Raw genomic sequence first — 12,862 nt, 5'->3', positions numbered from 1 at the left:
CTTTAGTTTACATTTAGAGAGATTTCGTTTACTATTAGAGAAATTTAGTTTACTTTCAAATTTATTATTCCAACTCAGTATAATGGCCTAGCCTTAATAGAAAATTAGGAAGAATTAAAATTTCTAATTGCTCCAATATTTTAATCAGAAGAACTACAAAAGCATATTAAGGCCAACAACTGGTTTGCGAGCAGCAATAACAAAATATCTCAGGCTCTAGACAAGGCAGTTTACCCACAAACAGATTGATTGGGACGAATTGTTTAATAAATTTGAAATTTAGCCAAGAAAACTTAAGAAGTTGCGATTGATACCTGATTTCAAGCTTAAATATGTAATTGTAGCTAGAAAATTTACAATAAATGTCAGTAAATTTGACTTTGCAAAAAATTGGGCGATATTGTATAATTAACCCCCTAATTCCACTAAATTCACACCGTAGAAAATAGAAACAAACATAATACGACTAATTTACTTTTACCAAGTTTTGATTTACTTTTGAGTTTCTTTTGTTTACTTTTGAGTTCCTTGCATTTACTTTTGAGATATTTCTTTGTTTACTATGGAATTCTTTGTATTTAGCAACGGCGCCATTTTGATCGAGGGGAAAACTAGGTCGTTACTAGTCTCTCCTAATCAAACAAAAAACCTAAACTAACCACTAAACACAAGTAAAGCGGCAAGTAAGGGTCGAAATCCACAAGGACTAAGGTGCACTAATTTATGCTAATCGAACAACAAGCTAGGTCGGAACGGGGTTTGAGAAGTCAACTAACCAACTAAAACTAAATCAACTAAACTAACTACCAAAGACAAGCGAGGTTAGGGAATGAGGATCAAACGAAAATCGATCATGATACAAGCATAAGAGGACCGAAACTAGGGACAATAATGCATAAACACTACATGAATGAAATGTTGGTTCAATTATGGACTCCAATCATCTCCCGAGGCGAATCCTTTCTTAGGATGACAAAATGTGGACTCCCATCCTACACTCTATCACTCTTAGGTAAATTAAACATCAACCAACACATAGTCAACACAAAGTCACAATCCCTTGATTTTCCAAGGCAGACTACCCCAATTTCAATGTTACACACAAGTGATCAATTCATATGCAACAAAGCTTGAGTACATTCAAACATGGAATAATTTAATCATGCAAAATCTCTAATTTCGAACTCAAATCCCCAAATAAATCATGGTTGAGTTTTCACCCAAACCCTAACCAACAAACTACTCCATAATCATAAAAACACAAAAATTATAGAAATTAACAACTAAAAACATGATTCTAAACAATAACAACAAATAATCTAAACATGAATCATTAAACTAAACAAAAACAATTAAACTAATCAAAACAATAAATAAAGCAATAAATAAGGCAATAAATAAAGAGAGAGTAGAAAATTCTCATTGATTGATGAATGAATGCTTCAAATCTTCTTGTATTATCCATAATCCTCCATTTCAATGATTTTTCATCACTTTCTCACTCTTAGAAAATAGAAACTAAACTCAAGAAAAACCCTAAACCCTAAGAGAAAAAAGAACTAAACTAAAAATATTTACATTCTGTTTTTAGCTTTGTTTTGGCTGCCATTTGAGAAAAAAGAACTAAACTCATTGTTTGATGTTGCTGGGATGTGTAGACTGCTTGTTGAGGTGGAAATGGCTTGCTGTTATGCTCGGTTGCTGCGTGAAATGGTGGTTGCAGGTGGCGAGTAGTGAATAGGAGGCAGGCTGCAAGGAGGGGTGATGCTAGGTGTGGTGTAGGATAGAGAAAGTTGGTGGTGTAGGATAACTCTTCCTTTTGCCTTGACAAGTAGTACGATTAAATTGGCCCATGGAACTCGTACTCTCATATTCCGAGCAAAACACCTACACAATTGAAATAGAACACGAGGGAAGAAACAAAACATATAAAAATAAAACAAAAATATATAAATTCTAATAATAATAATAATAATAATAATAATAATAATAATAATAATAATAACTAAATAGAGGAAAATTGAAAATAAATAACGAAAATTAAAATAGTTGAACTATAAAATTATCGAAACAAATAAAATAAATAAAATACGGAATTAAGATCTAAAAACTAACAAAAATAGCTAAAAATGCTAAACTAAGCTATAAATAATTAAAATGATAAATTAAGAAAAATAAAGACTAAAAAAGTTAAATATAGAATAAAACTACTCGAATAATGCCTAAATTAGTACCCTATGAGTGACATAAATGTCCCTCATCAAGAACCCCAACCATGTTAACCTTACCACTGACTACATCAGATCAGCATTTTCAGGGTAAGCAGCAACAAGACCTTGCTAACTGATCTAAATTATGTAAATTGACTGCAAGACTACCATAACAGACTGCACAAATAACAATAGAAAAGCAGCAAACACAATTGCAATAGAACAGACCCACTAAAACTGACCAGGACACAGTATGCCAAACTGCAGGCCAGAAACCCAACCCTAGTAGTCAACTAGGATTGGCAAGCTTTGCATTACCCTCACCCCCTTGCAGCAATAACTTACACACAACATCGCTGACACCTTCAAAGGCACTATGCAGAACAATTCAGCTAACCACCTGTTAACGCAGGACAAGTCTGCATCACTAGCCCTTTAAAACCACCCAACTGACTTCTTGACTTCCAAAAAGCAGCCACCAGACAAGCAGTTCAGGAAACATTTATTCTCTTGACCATGTCTAAAATTATTCGAATCATTTCACTTTTTAATCAGTTTTGTTTACTTTTATGAATTCTTTATCTACTTTTAATTGGAATAAAAAATATTATCTAAAGCTATGATCAAAAGTAAACACAAAATCGAGTAAAAGTAAATACAATATCAAGGAAAAGTAAAGACATTATCAGCAAAAGTAAACAAAGTATTGAGTAAAAGTAAACACAATATCATCAAAAGTAAACACAACAACTTAACGAAATTTGATAACCTAGAAATCCAATTGAACTTAATTGGAAACATTTACCTTCAATTTTGAGCTCGATGATTGCAGATTCAAGTTAATTGAAATACTGCTGCAGAAGAAATTAGAATCAATTAATCAAATCAAACAATTAGTATTCGAAATTTTTGCATGATGAACTTCAAAATCCAAGTTGAAAATCACTGTAGAACATTAGGAATTTTGATATCACGAATAATTAAAGTGTGATTGAAATTTAGATTGAAAAATTATACCTAATCTTGGGACGAATTTCTGGAATTTGAAGAACGAAGGATTTCAAACATAAATCGCGCGTCAATTTTCAGGGAGGAAGAGACAGAAACTGTGAGATACGTTGGGAAGGTGAGAGAAAGTGTATTTTGAGAGAAAATATCAGATATTATGAGATTAAATCTCATCCGTCCATTCTATCTAAATCCTACGTTTGCTAAAGGTTCTCATTATAGGAGAGGTTCTTATCTTAAGAGAGGTTCTCACCGGAACCTGGTCATATATATATATATATATATATATATATATATATATATATATATATATATATATATATATATATATATATATATATATATATATATATATATATAACTGAAAGCTACTTTATGTTTTCCAAAAACTTTGTATAAGCTAATCTCATTACTTACTCCGTATCATACTAATGTTCTATGACGTCGGAGTGTCTTTTATGAGACTTGTAATACCTCATATTTTTAGGAATTTATAAATATATTTTAATGTATTTATAAAGGATTTTACGAATTTAATTACATTTAATGTGATTTAAATGTATTTTATTTTAAATAAATTAATTATTAAAAACCCGATTTTATTAAATAAATTAAATGAATTTATTTATTCGGGAATTGTTGGGTCGTATTTCAAAACTATTTTAATTATATTCCGAGCCCAATCTAATTCCGTTGGTAAACCCAACTAGGCTTCCTAGTAATTAGGGCTGTGCAAAAAATTCGGAAAACCGAAACCGAACCTGAAAATCGAAAAATCCGAACCGAAAAAGCGGGTAACCGAACCGAAATAATAGGGTTAGGGTCGGATTTTTTGCTTTAAAAATAAACCCGAACCGAACATGCGGATAACCGACCCGTAAAGCGGGTAACCGAACCGACCGAAATTATAAATTTAACTAAAAAAATTAATAATAAATAATTTTACCCATTTTTTCCTATCAATTTTAGTTTATAGTATTGAAAATTTTAGTTTTCCCCCTAAATTTGCTAATCTACCATTGGATATTATGGGTGTTTGAGTCTACTAATGTTGGAAATTGCTACTGCCAAGTACATTTTTCTAACCCAATGTTTGATTTTGTTCTTATGTTATTGAATTTGTTATTGTAAAAATAGATATTAATACGAATCATTACCCGACCTAACCGACCGGAAAAAACCCGATACCCGAAAAAGTGGGTACCGATAGTTGTGGATACGGTTTAGGGTCGACATTCTTGCAACCCGAAACTAACGGATACCCGAAATAAATTTTCAACGGCTAACCGAACCCGCATTTGCACACCCCTACTAGTAATCAGTGTCGGGGCTATAATCACGCCATAACAATGAGACCCTGTGCAATTTCTTAAAATGGGGCCCTCGATTCATTACTTTACTTTTTAAAAAAAAATCCAATTTTTATCAAACGAAAAACCATCCCTTACCTAAATTTGTCGAAATGATTAATGTAACCAAAAAAATATTAATGAAATCACTTAAAAAGATTGGGAGAAGAATGAATCAAATTTAATTGAAGGATTTGGTTTCGGGAACAATGAACGACAACTGAAGTAAATTGAAAGAAATTGGAGCATTGTAATCTCCGAAAATGCGAAAATCCATAACTGAATGAAATTTCCGAAAAAAATTTAAAAAAGTAATAAGAAAGTACAGCTGTCAAAGTCAAGCAAAACAAATTTCAATGTAAGGAGAATCGAACCCATTACCTTTGGTATTGTAGCCTATTGCCTTAACCAATGCTCCATATCAGTTTTTATGTTTATTAAGGAGGCTATTTACACTATATACAAAATTAAAATTTAGGGGCCCTGTTCCGTCGCTCAACCCGTGCTTCCCCAGAACCAGCTCTGCTAGTAATTAATTTTAATCAAATCCAATTGCAAGACTAACTCAAATCCCCAAACCCTAAGCCCATGAGGACTAGAAACCTATAAATATAACCCTCTCTTCTTTTGATCCCCACACAAAAGTTCAGAAATCTCTCCTCTCTTCTCTCTCTCCTTGCTCGTCTGCCCTTGCCCGCAAGCAACCGAGCCTTGCTCATTGCCTTGCCTAGCCAGCCGCACACACTCGTGCCTTCGTGCACGCTTGACTCGTCTCCTTTCCTCTTGTGCGTTTCTCGCGCACCACTCTCCTCACCCTCTCTCTTTTTCTCTCGCCCCTCGCGTCTCCTCGTCGCACAAGCACAACCCTCGGTTGTTGTTGAGCTGCGTTGTTGTTGCGTCGACGAGCGAGCCCAGCGCTAGCCGAGGCCTCGCCCCTTGCTGCTCCTCATCGCCTTGCCCCGCGCCCTGCTGCTGATATGTGGTCGCTGTCCGCACGCAACACACCATCGTGTGTGTTGTGTGTTGTTGTGTTCCGTATATTTCGTATATTTTTGGCCCTTTTTCGCCCATTCACATCAAATTCGTGATTGTACCGTGCTATAGGTCTGCTTGGTATAATTCTCTTCTTCCTTACCTATTCTATTTTAATTCCGTATTTCAAAATTATATTATTATTATTGATTTAAATTATTTAAACTGTTGGAAATGGTTGTGAACACCGTATTGTGATGTTTTTCGTATTTGAATTCATGAGATTGATTTTAATTAGAAGAGTTATTATTTTCAGATTTATTAAAATAATAAAGTGTAAATTTTATTACCAAAACATGGTTTTTATGATTGTTTATTATTAGGGTTTTAATCCCAACTTAATAGGCAATTGATTTATATAATTTAATGAAGATTTAAATTATGGGAATCAAACTTAATTTTCAGATTTAATATAAAGCCTTAAAGAGTTGATTTTTAAGTATTTTAAAGGCTAAAAGTCAATGTTTTTGTACTAGGACTTTAATTGACCAATTGAGACTATTAATTTATTTAAGAACGATGAATTTCTAATCAAAACAAAGGTTTTAGAATCTAAAATAGTTGCTGAAATTTAGTAAACATGGATAATAATTAAGTTTCTTTATTTTAATTATAGGAGGTGATTTCTATCCTTAAGTCGTGATTCGCAATGTGGCCCCCGTGCTTAGGTATTCAAGGTACGTACATGACTAGGGTGACTACCTATTCCATGAGGATTATATGATGTTTATTAATTGCAAATCATGTGAACTTGAAGTGTTGAGAATTCATGTTTGATGTGTGAACAAGCATGTTGTTATTTATTATTGCTTTATGAAGCTCTTGTGTACAAGCATGTTGTGATCTTTTATAATCGTTGAATTATGTCAAGCATGTTGTTCAAGTTTATATGCATGTATGAGTATTTCACATGCAAGTTTTTAAGGTTATGCTATTGTACGGGATGTCTGGCATACTTTGAGCCTAGTGGATATGCCGCACTGCATTATTTATTCTGCCGCCGAGTAGAATACGTTTGGGAAGTTATGTGAATTGAACTAAGGACTATTCGTGCTATGGGCACCCCCGCTTGTTAACTGGCATGTCGGGTTATCTCAACAGTGTTTGAGAAGGAACAATGGGAGTAATACCACTTGAGTCCTATGTTGATCACAAGTCCTAAAGGATTAAAATAAAGTGTCATTGTTTAATTGCTTGTATGTTATGCCTTGTGTTGAGTCTTGAGTCGCCTTGAACATGAAATATTAGTTAACGTAAAGTGTAACCCGAATGAGCTTCAAAACTCTTAGAACGTATATACCTTGAATATGAACAATGGGGGGAGTCTTGCCGAAAAACTTGTACTCCTTGAATGATACAAGACGTTATTTCATTCTTTTGTTTTATCGCTTTTATACGCAGGAATTCCGTCGGTATGGCCCGACTGTCGGTAGCAGTCCGACTTTTAGTTAATTTGGTGCTTGGAGCGCTCACAACACCTTTATCTTTCCTTTTATGGATATTTTCTTTTACCCGTTCGAAGCTAATTCTTATTAATCTGTGAGTCAAGAGTTGTGTCAAGTCTTGTCTCCATGATTACTTGTTTATTAAATGGCCTTTGCATGTGTATTATTATTAATTAGAGTGAAGCATGTTAGGATAGAATGTTATTCTAGCTTGTTCGTACTCAGCTTTCGCTGACTTCGTGCTTCATGTCTTTCAGTCATGGCCTTTGCCTTAATGACCCTATGATGATCCACCCTTGCATTATCATTGTTGGGGAGTAGATTTTAAATAACAGGTTGTTAGAGATAACTTGCGGAAGAAGTTATCATGGGATCGTGTTGAGAGTTTATGTTTTCTACTTCCGTATTTTATAAACTCTATTTTATTATAGTCATGACTAAACCAATTATTTAACTATTAGTTAATGTATTTTAACGTTTTTTGTTTTGGGCCGTAAAGGTTCCGACTTTGTATTCATACCGTTAACTATTTATTATGATTTGAAAGTTAGTTATCTTTTGTTGCGTAATTCTGGTAAATAGCCTTAGCCGTTATCACGATGGCGATAATATCTTGGTAATTCTTTTATATTAGTCGGGAAAATGGAATTATAAATATAAGGAATTATCAGGGTGTTACAAGACTGCTTTTATGTGTATGGGTGAGTTTCAAAGGGATGTGAGGTGACTCTATATGGCTTTAATGAGTTACTTTTATGTGTATGGGTGAGTTTCAAATAGATATGAGGTGACTCTATATGGATTTACTGTCTTATTGCTTGATTAGTACAAACCGAATCTTTTGTGTAATCCCCCGTAAATTTATAAATTTTATTAATATATTTTAACGTATAGTTATTTATATTTTAAATAGAATTTACGAATTTTAGTAATAAATATATAATTAACGTTTATTTATTTTATTTAATTACATTTTAAGTATTTTAACGGTTTATGAAATCAAAAATAATTTTAGAATTTTACGTTGAAAAGAATTCGAATTACGAAAATACATTCGATTGAATTTGGAAAAGCAATCCTAACCGTTTCGAGTTCAAACAAACAAAATCCTAGTTCTAGCCCAAATTGTAAAGGCCAAAATAAATAAACCCATAATTTCACCCTTGTTACAATTTCACGTGAAATCCTCAAAACACCAAAACCTCCTCTCCTCCCTCACTTTCACGTAAAACAAGAACCCATACCCTACCTCCATTGCTGCGGCTGCCCAGCCGCCACCACCGCCGGCACTCCTCTCTTCCGTCGTCCCTCTCTGCCTCTGTACCGCCGGTAACCTTCTCCTCCTCCTCTTGTTCTTCCTTTACCTTTTGTTTTATCTCTCCCCTTCACTCTTGATTCTGTCTGTAGCGAAGCCATAACCACTAGCAAAACCGGCCGTGACGACCACCAGTGCTGCACTACCGCGTCGCCGCCGCCGACCAACCGACACCAGCCAACGCTCCTCTTGTTTTCCCTCACGCTCTCGAAGCCCTCCTCTTCGTTTGCCCTATTCTGCACGCACAAGTCATTCGCAGCCGCGAGTAACCACCGCTGCGCCACCGGCCAGCCGTGCTCCGAGCTCAGTCCGTCGCTGCCGCGCCGTGCGCCGCCGCCCTGCCTACTTCTCTCCTCTCCTTTTGGTTGTTTCTTATACTCTAAGTAATTTAATTAAATATTCTAATTTTTTTTGTTACCAATTTAAGTTATGTTTTAATTGTATTGAATTTAGAATTTTTATAATTAAATTAGAATTTTCGGATTTATATATTTTGTTTAAGTAATATATTTAATTTTCAGATTATATAAATGCATTGAAATAACGATTTTAATTATTTGAATCTTGAATTTTAAGTCTTTAATGGTTGGAAATCATAGTGGGATGATTAGGGATTTTGAAATTGATTGTTTCAACGTTCTAAGAACGTTAATTGGTCTTGGTGAAGTTTGTAAACAAGTTTTATTGTTGAAAATTTTAAAGTATAATGTCTGCGAGAGTTTTCAACGAATTTCAATAGTTAATTCAATAATTATGATGCTAGAAAATCAAATGTTCAAGTTTTAATGTTAGGGAATGTTCTAAATATGTTTAGGATGTATTTAGAATGCTTTGTTATTGTTGTGAGTGATTAGAAGTTGATTGGGAATATTTGTTGGTTGTTTTAGGCGGAGAATTCTCTTTAGGCGACTTTTGAAAGTGTTTAAATGACCTATGAGTTTGTTTATACAAGGTACGTACATACATGTGTGCTTGGAATGTGTGTTATCTGTTGAATCCAAGTTGAAATTTGTTGGTAGACTTGATTATGTTGGAGTTTCATGTTTAATATTGTTGGATGGACATGTTGAACATATATATTTCGTTATGAGAATTATAACATGTTAATAGATGATTGATGCAAACATGTTTGATTGGGAACACTAGATTACTTTATATATATTGATCCAGATCGATTGATTGTTGTTCCCTTTTAGTTTTTCACTAATTTATGAGGGTCGTGGACCTTGTTTAGTAAGTTGAAACCTTATACCCATATAGAGGGGTTGATCAGTATTAAAGGAAAGGTTGGATTTAATTGGAATGAGTCTTGTTTGATACCTTTGTGATCACTTACTTAATTCCAAGATAAAAACAGTTGTGAATAAATGTGGATTGTATTCCTTATGTGATTGTTGAGTCATAACAGGGTTTCAATTTGTAAATCATGTAAAGTGAAACTGAGTAGCAATAGCTTTAGACTGTGCACGTCTAAAGTGACGGACAAACAGGAGTTGGGGTTCATGGTGGTAGCCCATGGACTCTATCTCGGACCGGATTGATCACCGTGTCCTATTTTTATTCAAATGTTCCTCGATATCGCAGGTCACTGAGGTTACGGAGTCGCGCCCGTACCTCGTCTTCCTTAGTGAAGCTTCTAGCTAGAAAACTCGGTCCATTGTCTATTTCAACCAAATAATATTATTGTTATAAGTCTAGCCTAGTCTAGTCAAGTATGGTCGTCAAATTATCATGTTTTGTTTGCCCTTATTTATGTTCATTAGTATCATGTTAGGATTGTTCGTTTAATAGTATCGTGTTAGGATTTTTATTGTTTTAGTATGTAGTACTCAGCTTTGCTGATTACGTGCTTTGTTTGTGTGTGTTGATCATGGCTATGCCTTATTGATCCTGTGATGACCCATCTTTGGTGAGCAGTCTCTAAGGATCAATAAGCGTTGCCCATCTACAGGTTTGAAGATGATGCATCATTGGGATCGGGATTAGAGAGCTTGTATTTAGATTTGTTTTGCTAAGTGATTTGGTTTGTTAATTTGGACTTGAAATTTGTCGTACTATTCGTATTTCCTTATTTTCGTTAATTGGTTTTTGAACTTAATATGTAATCGATTATTTATAAACCTAAAAGTTAATTTTATGTTTTCCGCTGCAAAATTCTGAATAAGCCGTTACGTTTTTACACGGGCGATAATACTTTGATAATTATCTATAGTTATATTTATAAAAAAGGTTATTTTAGAAAAAGGGAATTGTCGGGGTGTTACATTTTGTCCCGACCTTCGGGGTATTAGTATCATCACCAATCCCCAAGTGTTAACATCCTCAATACAATGTTGCAAAGTAGGGAGACAATACATTATTTACATGAGATATAGTAGGCAACTCAGATAGAGGTTGCTAAAGTATCTGAATAATGCTAAACAGCGTAAAAAATCTATAGAGTTTATTCTAAAAGTAAGGGGTTTTCGTAAGGAGTTTGACCAATTCAAGTCATATTCTAACATCATATAACTCTGTTATGTGACTTTCCATTATATATCCTCTTTGTAGAAATTGTGATTCAAAGTTATTGAAATTTTAAAACTGTTTTCAGAGAATGAAGCTGGAATATTTGGTCAGATCCAGAAAGGGAAGCCTGACTTGGAAACCCCTCCATGACCTTCAATTTCTGATGGTGCCAAAGACTTAATTTCTAAAATGCTTGACATAAACCCTATGGTGCGTATAAGTGCTGCACATGCACTTGGTATGTATTATGCATTTTTTTGTGTTCAACTCATTAATGTGGATAATAATAAGGAAATTTAACATAACCATTTTCACAATTATCAGAACATCCATGGCTCAGAGAAGATGGAGATGCTTCTGAGAAACCTATGGGCGTTGTTGTACTAATTAGGATGAAGCAGTTCAGAGCAATGAACAAACTCAAGAAGCTAGCCCTCATGGTAACATACATGTTGAGTTCCTTTACATTATTAGTCATGCAGTTGTATTAACAACAAATGCTTGGGTTAGCACACGGATTCGTTGTGATACTTTTGTATTAGGATGCGGAAAGTACTAAGACAACCCATTGGCCTAACTACATTCCAATTCATGGTCTCAAAGCTTGTAGAAAACCATGACACTATGACAGCCACATAATTGTAGTGTAGAAGCATATATAAGTAACATATTCAAATGGGCAGACATATTCTATAACTTTTAGGATTTCTGATTGATAAAACTATTTACTACTGCAGACTATTGAACCGTGCATTCCAACATTGTTTCCAGCAATTTCATCTCCTCAAAATTCCCATATTAATTATACAATATATAGAGGCATTTCCAACACACTCTAAACTGAACAACTAACCGGAGTTTTTGTTGCAGGATAATATGATACTTAACGATCAACTGATGCCCCTGTCTTTCTCAAGCCTGCAACAAATCTATCTATCTATCTATCTATTCTATATATTATACTAAAAGAGAGGAAATCAATGTGGTGATGACAAATGTCACTCATTGATTGGCCTCTCTTTTAGATATAAAAAAAATTAAAAAATAAAATACTTGATTGTAAATTATTTTGTTACCTTTTATCCAATAATGTATTTGATTCTTTTTTCCTAAAAAAATGTCATTCTATACGTGAGGAATATTTTATAAAATCTTTTTATATTTTGGTAACAATTTATTAAAAAAATTAATCCATTATACGGAATACGTAGGATGATATTTACAAAAAATAATTAATGTAATCTACCGATTTGTACTTACATAATTAGAATACAAATAAATTAGAAAAGCCACGAAGTATGAATATAGTATAAAAAAGGTTACTATTATATTGTATAATATTTTATCAACTAAATTCGATAATTATAAGGCAAATTTGCTAAAAAGAACCTTTTATAACCCAATTTTTGCGAGAAAGGATCTTATATAATTTTTTTTTGTGAAATCACACCTTAATGTTTTTTGCAAGAAATGACCTTATATAATTTTTTTTTGTGAAATCACACCTTAATGTAATTTTTTTTTGCGATAGACAATCAAAAGTAAGTTTCTTGGCATTGAATGAGCTTTTCCGGCCATTGACTTGCACCTGTGGCTTTATTTTGCTAACCACACCCAATTTTCCTCCAAAATTCTAAGCTATAAAACCTAAAGTTGAAAAAAAAAGATCGAAATAAAATCAAGTTTGAAAATTCAAGACTCGCGAAAAACAGTGTCTTTAGCCAACTTAAGCCACACGTGCTGCTCACGTGCAAGTCAATGGCCGGAAAAGATCAGTCAATGCCGGGAACTTCCCTTAGGTCCTTTCTCGCAAAAAAAATTACATTAAGGTGTGATTTCACCAAAAAAATTATATAATGTCCTTTCTCACAAATTTGAGTTATAAAAGGTCCTTTTTGGCAAATTTACCTAATTATAAGTAATATTTTATTACTTTAAAAAAGAAAGTACTTCGTATGTAACTTCCTTAAACACGAGAAAAACTTGCGTAATCTA

At 33.7% G+C, this 12,862-nt stretch overlaps 1 long non-coding RNA gene across 1 annotated transcript; it reads right to left on the bottom strand.

The window, feature by feature from the left end:
* Positions 1–1,416: 1,416 nt before the first annotated feature.
* On the bottom strand, positions 1,417–3,317 carry LOC130460083 (uncharacterized). Its single transcript, XR_008919990.1, has 3 exons — positions 3,228–3,317; positions 3,016–3,064; positions 1,417–1,887 (listed from the first exon to the last, which is right to left on the bottom strand). It is a non-coding gene; the product is annotated as an uncharacterized lncRNA (long non-coding RNA).
* Positions 3,318–12,862: the final 9,545 nt, after the last annotated feature.

This window comes from Spinacia oleracea, chromosome 4 (genome assembly GCF_020520425.1).
Source record: "Spinacia oleracea cultivar Varoflay chromosome 4, BTI_SOV_V1, whole genome shotgun sequence".
NCBI classification, from domain to species: domain Eukaryota; kingdom Viridiplantae; phylum Streptophyta; class Magnoliopsida; order Caryophyllales; family Amaranthaceae; genus Spinacia; species Spinacia oleracea.
Note: the sequence above shows the minus strand (reverse complement) of the source record. Positions and strands in the feature narration are given on the sequence as shown.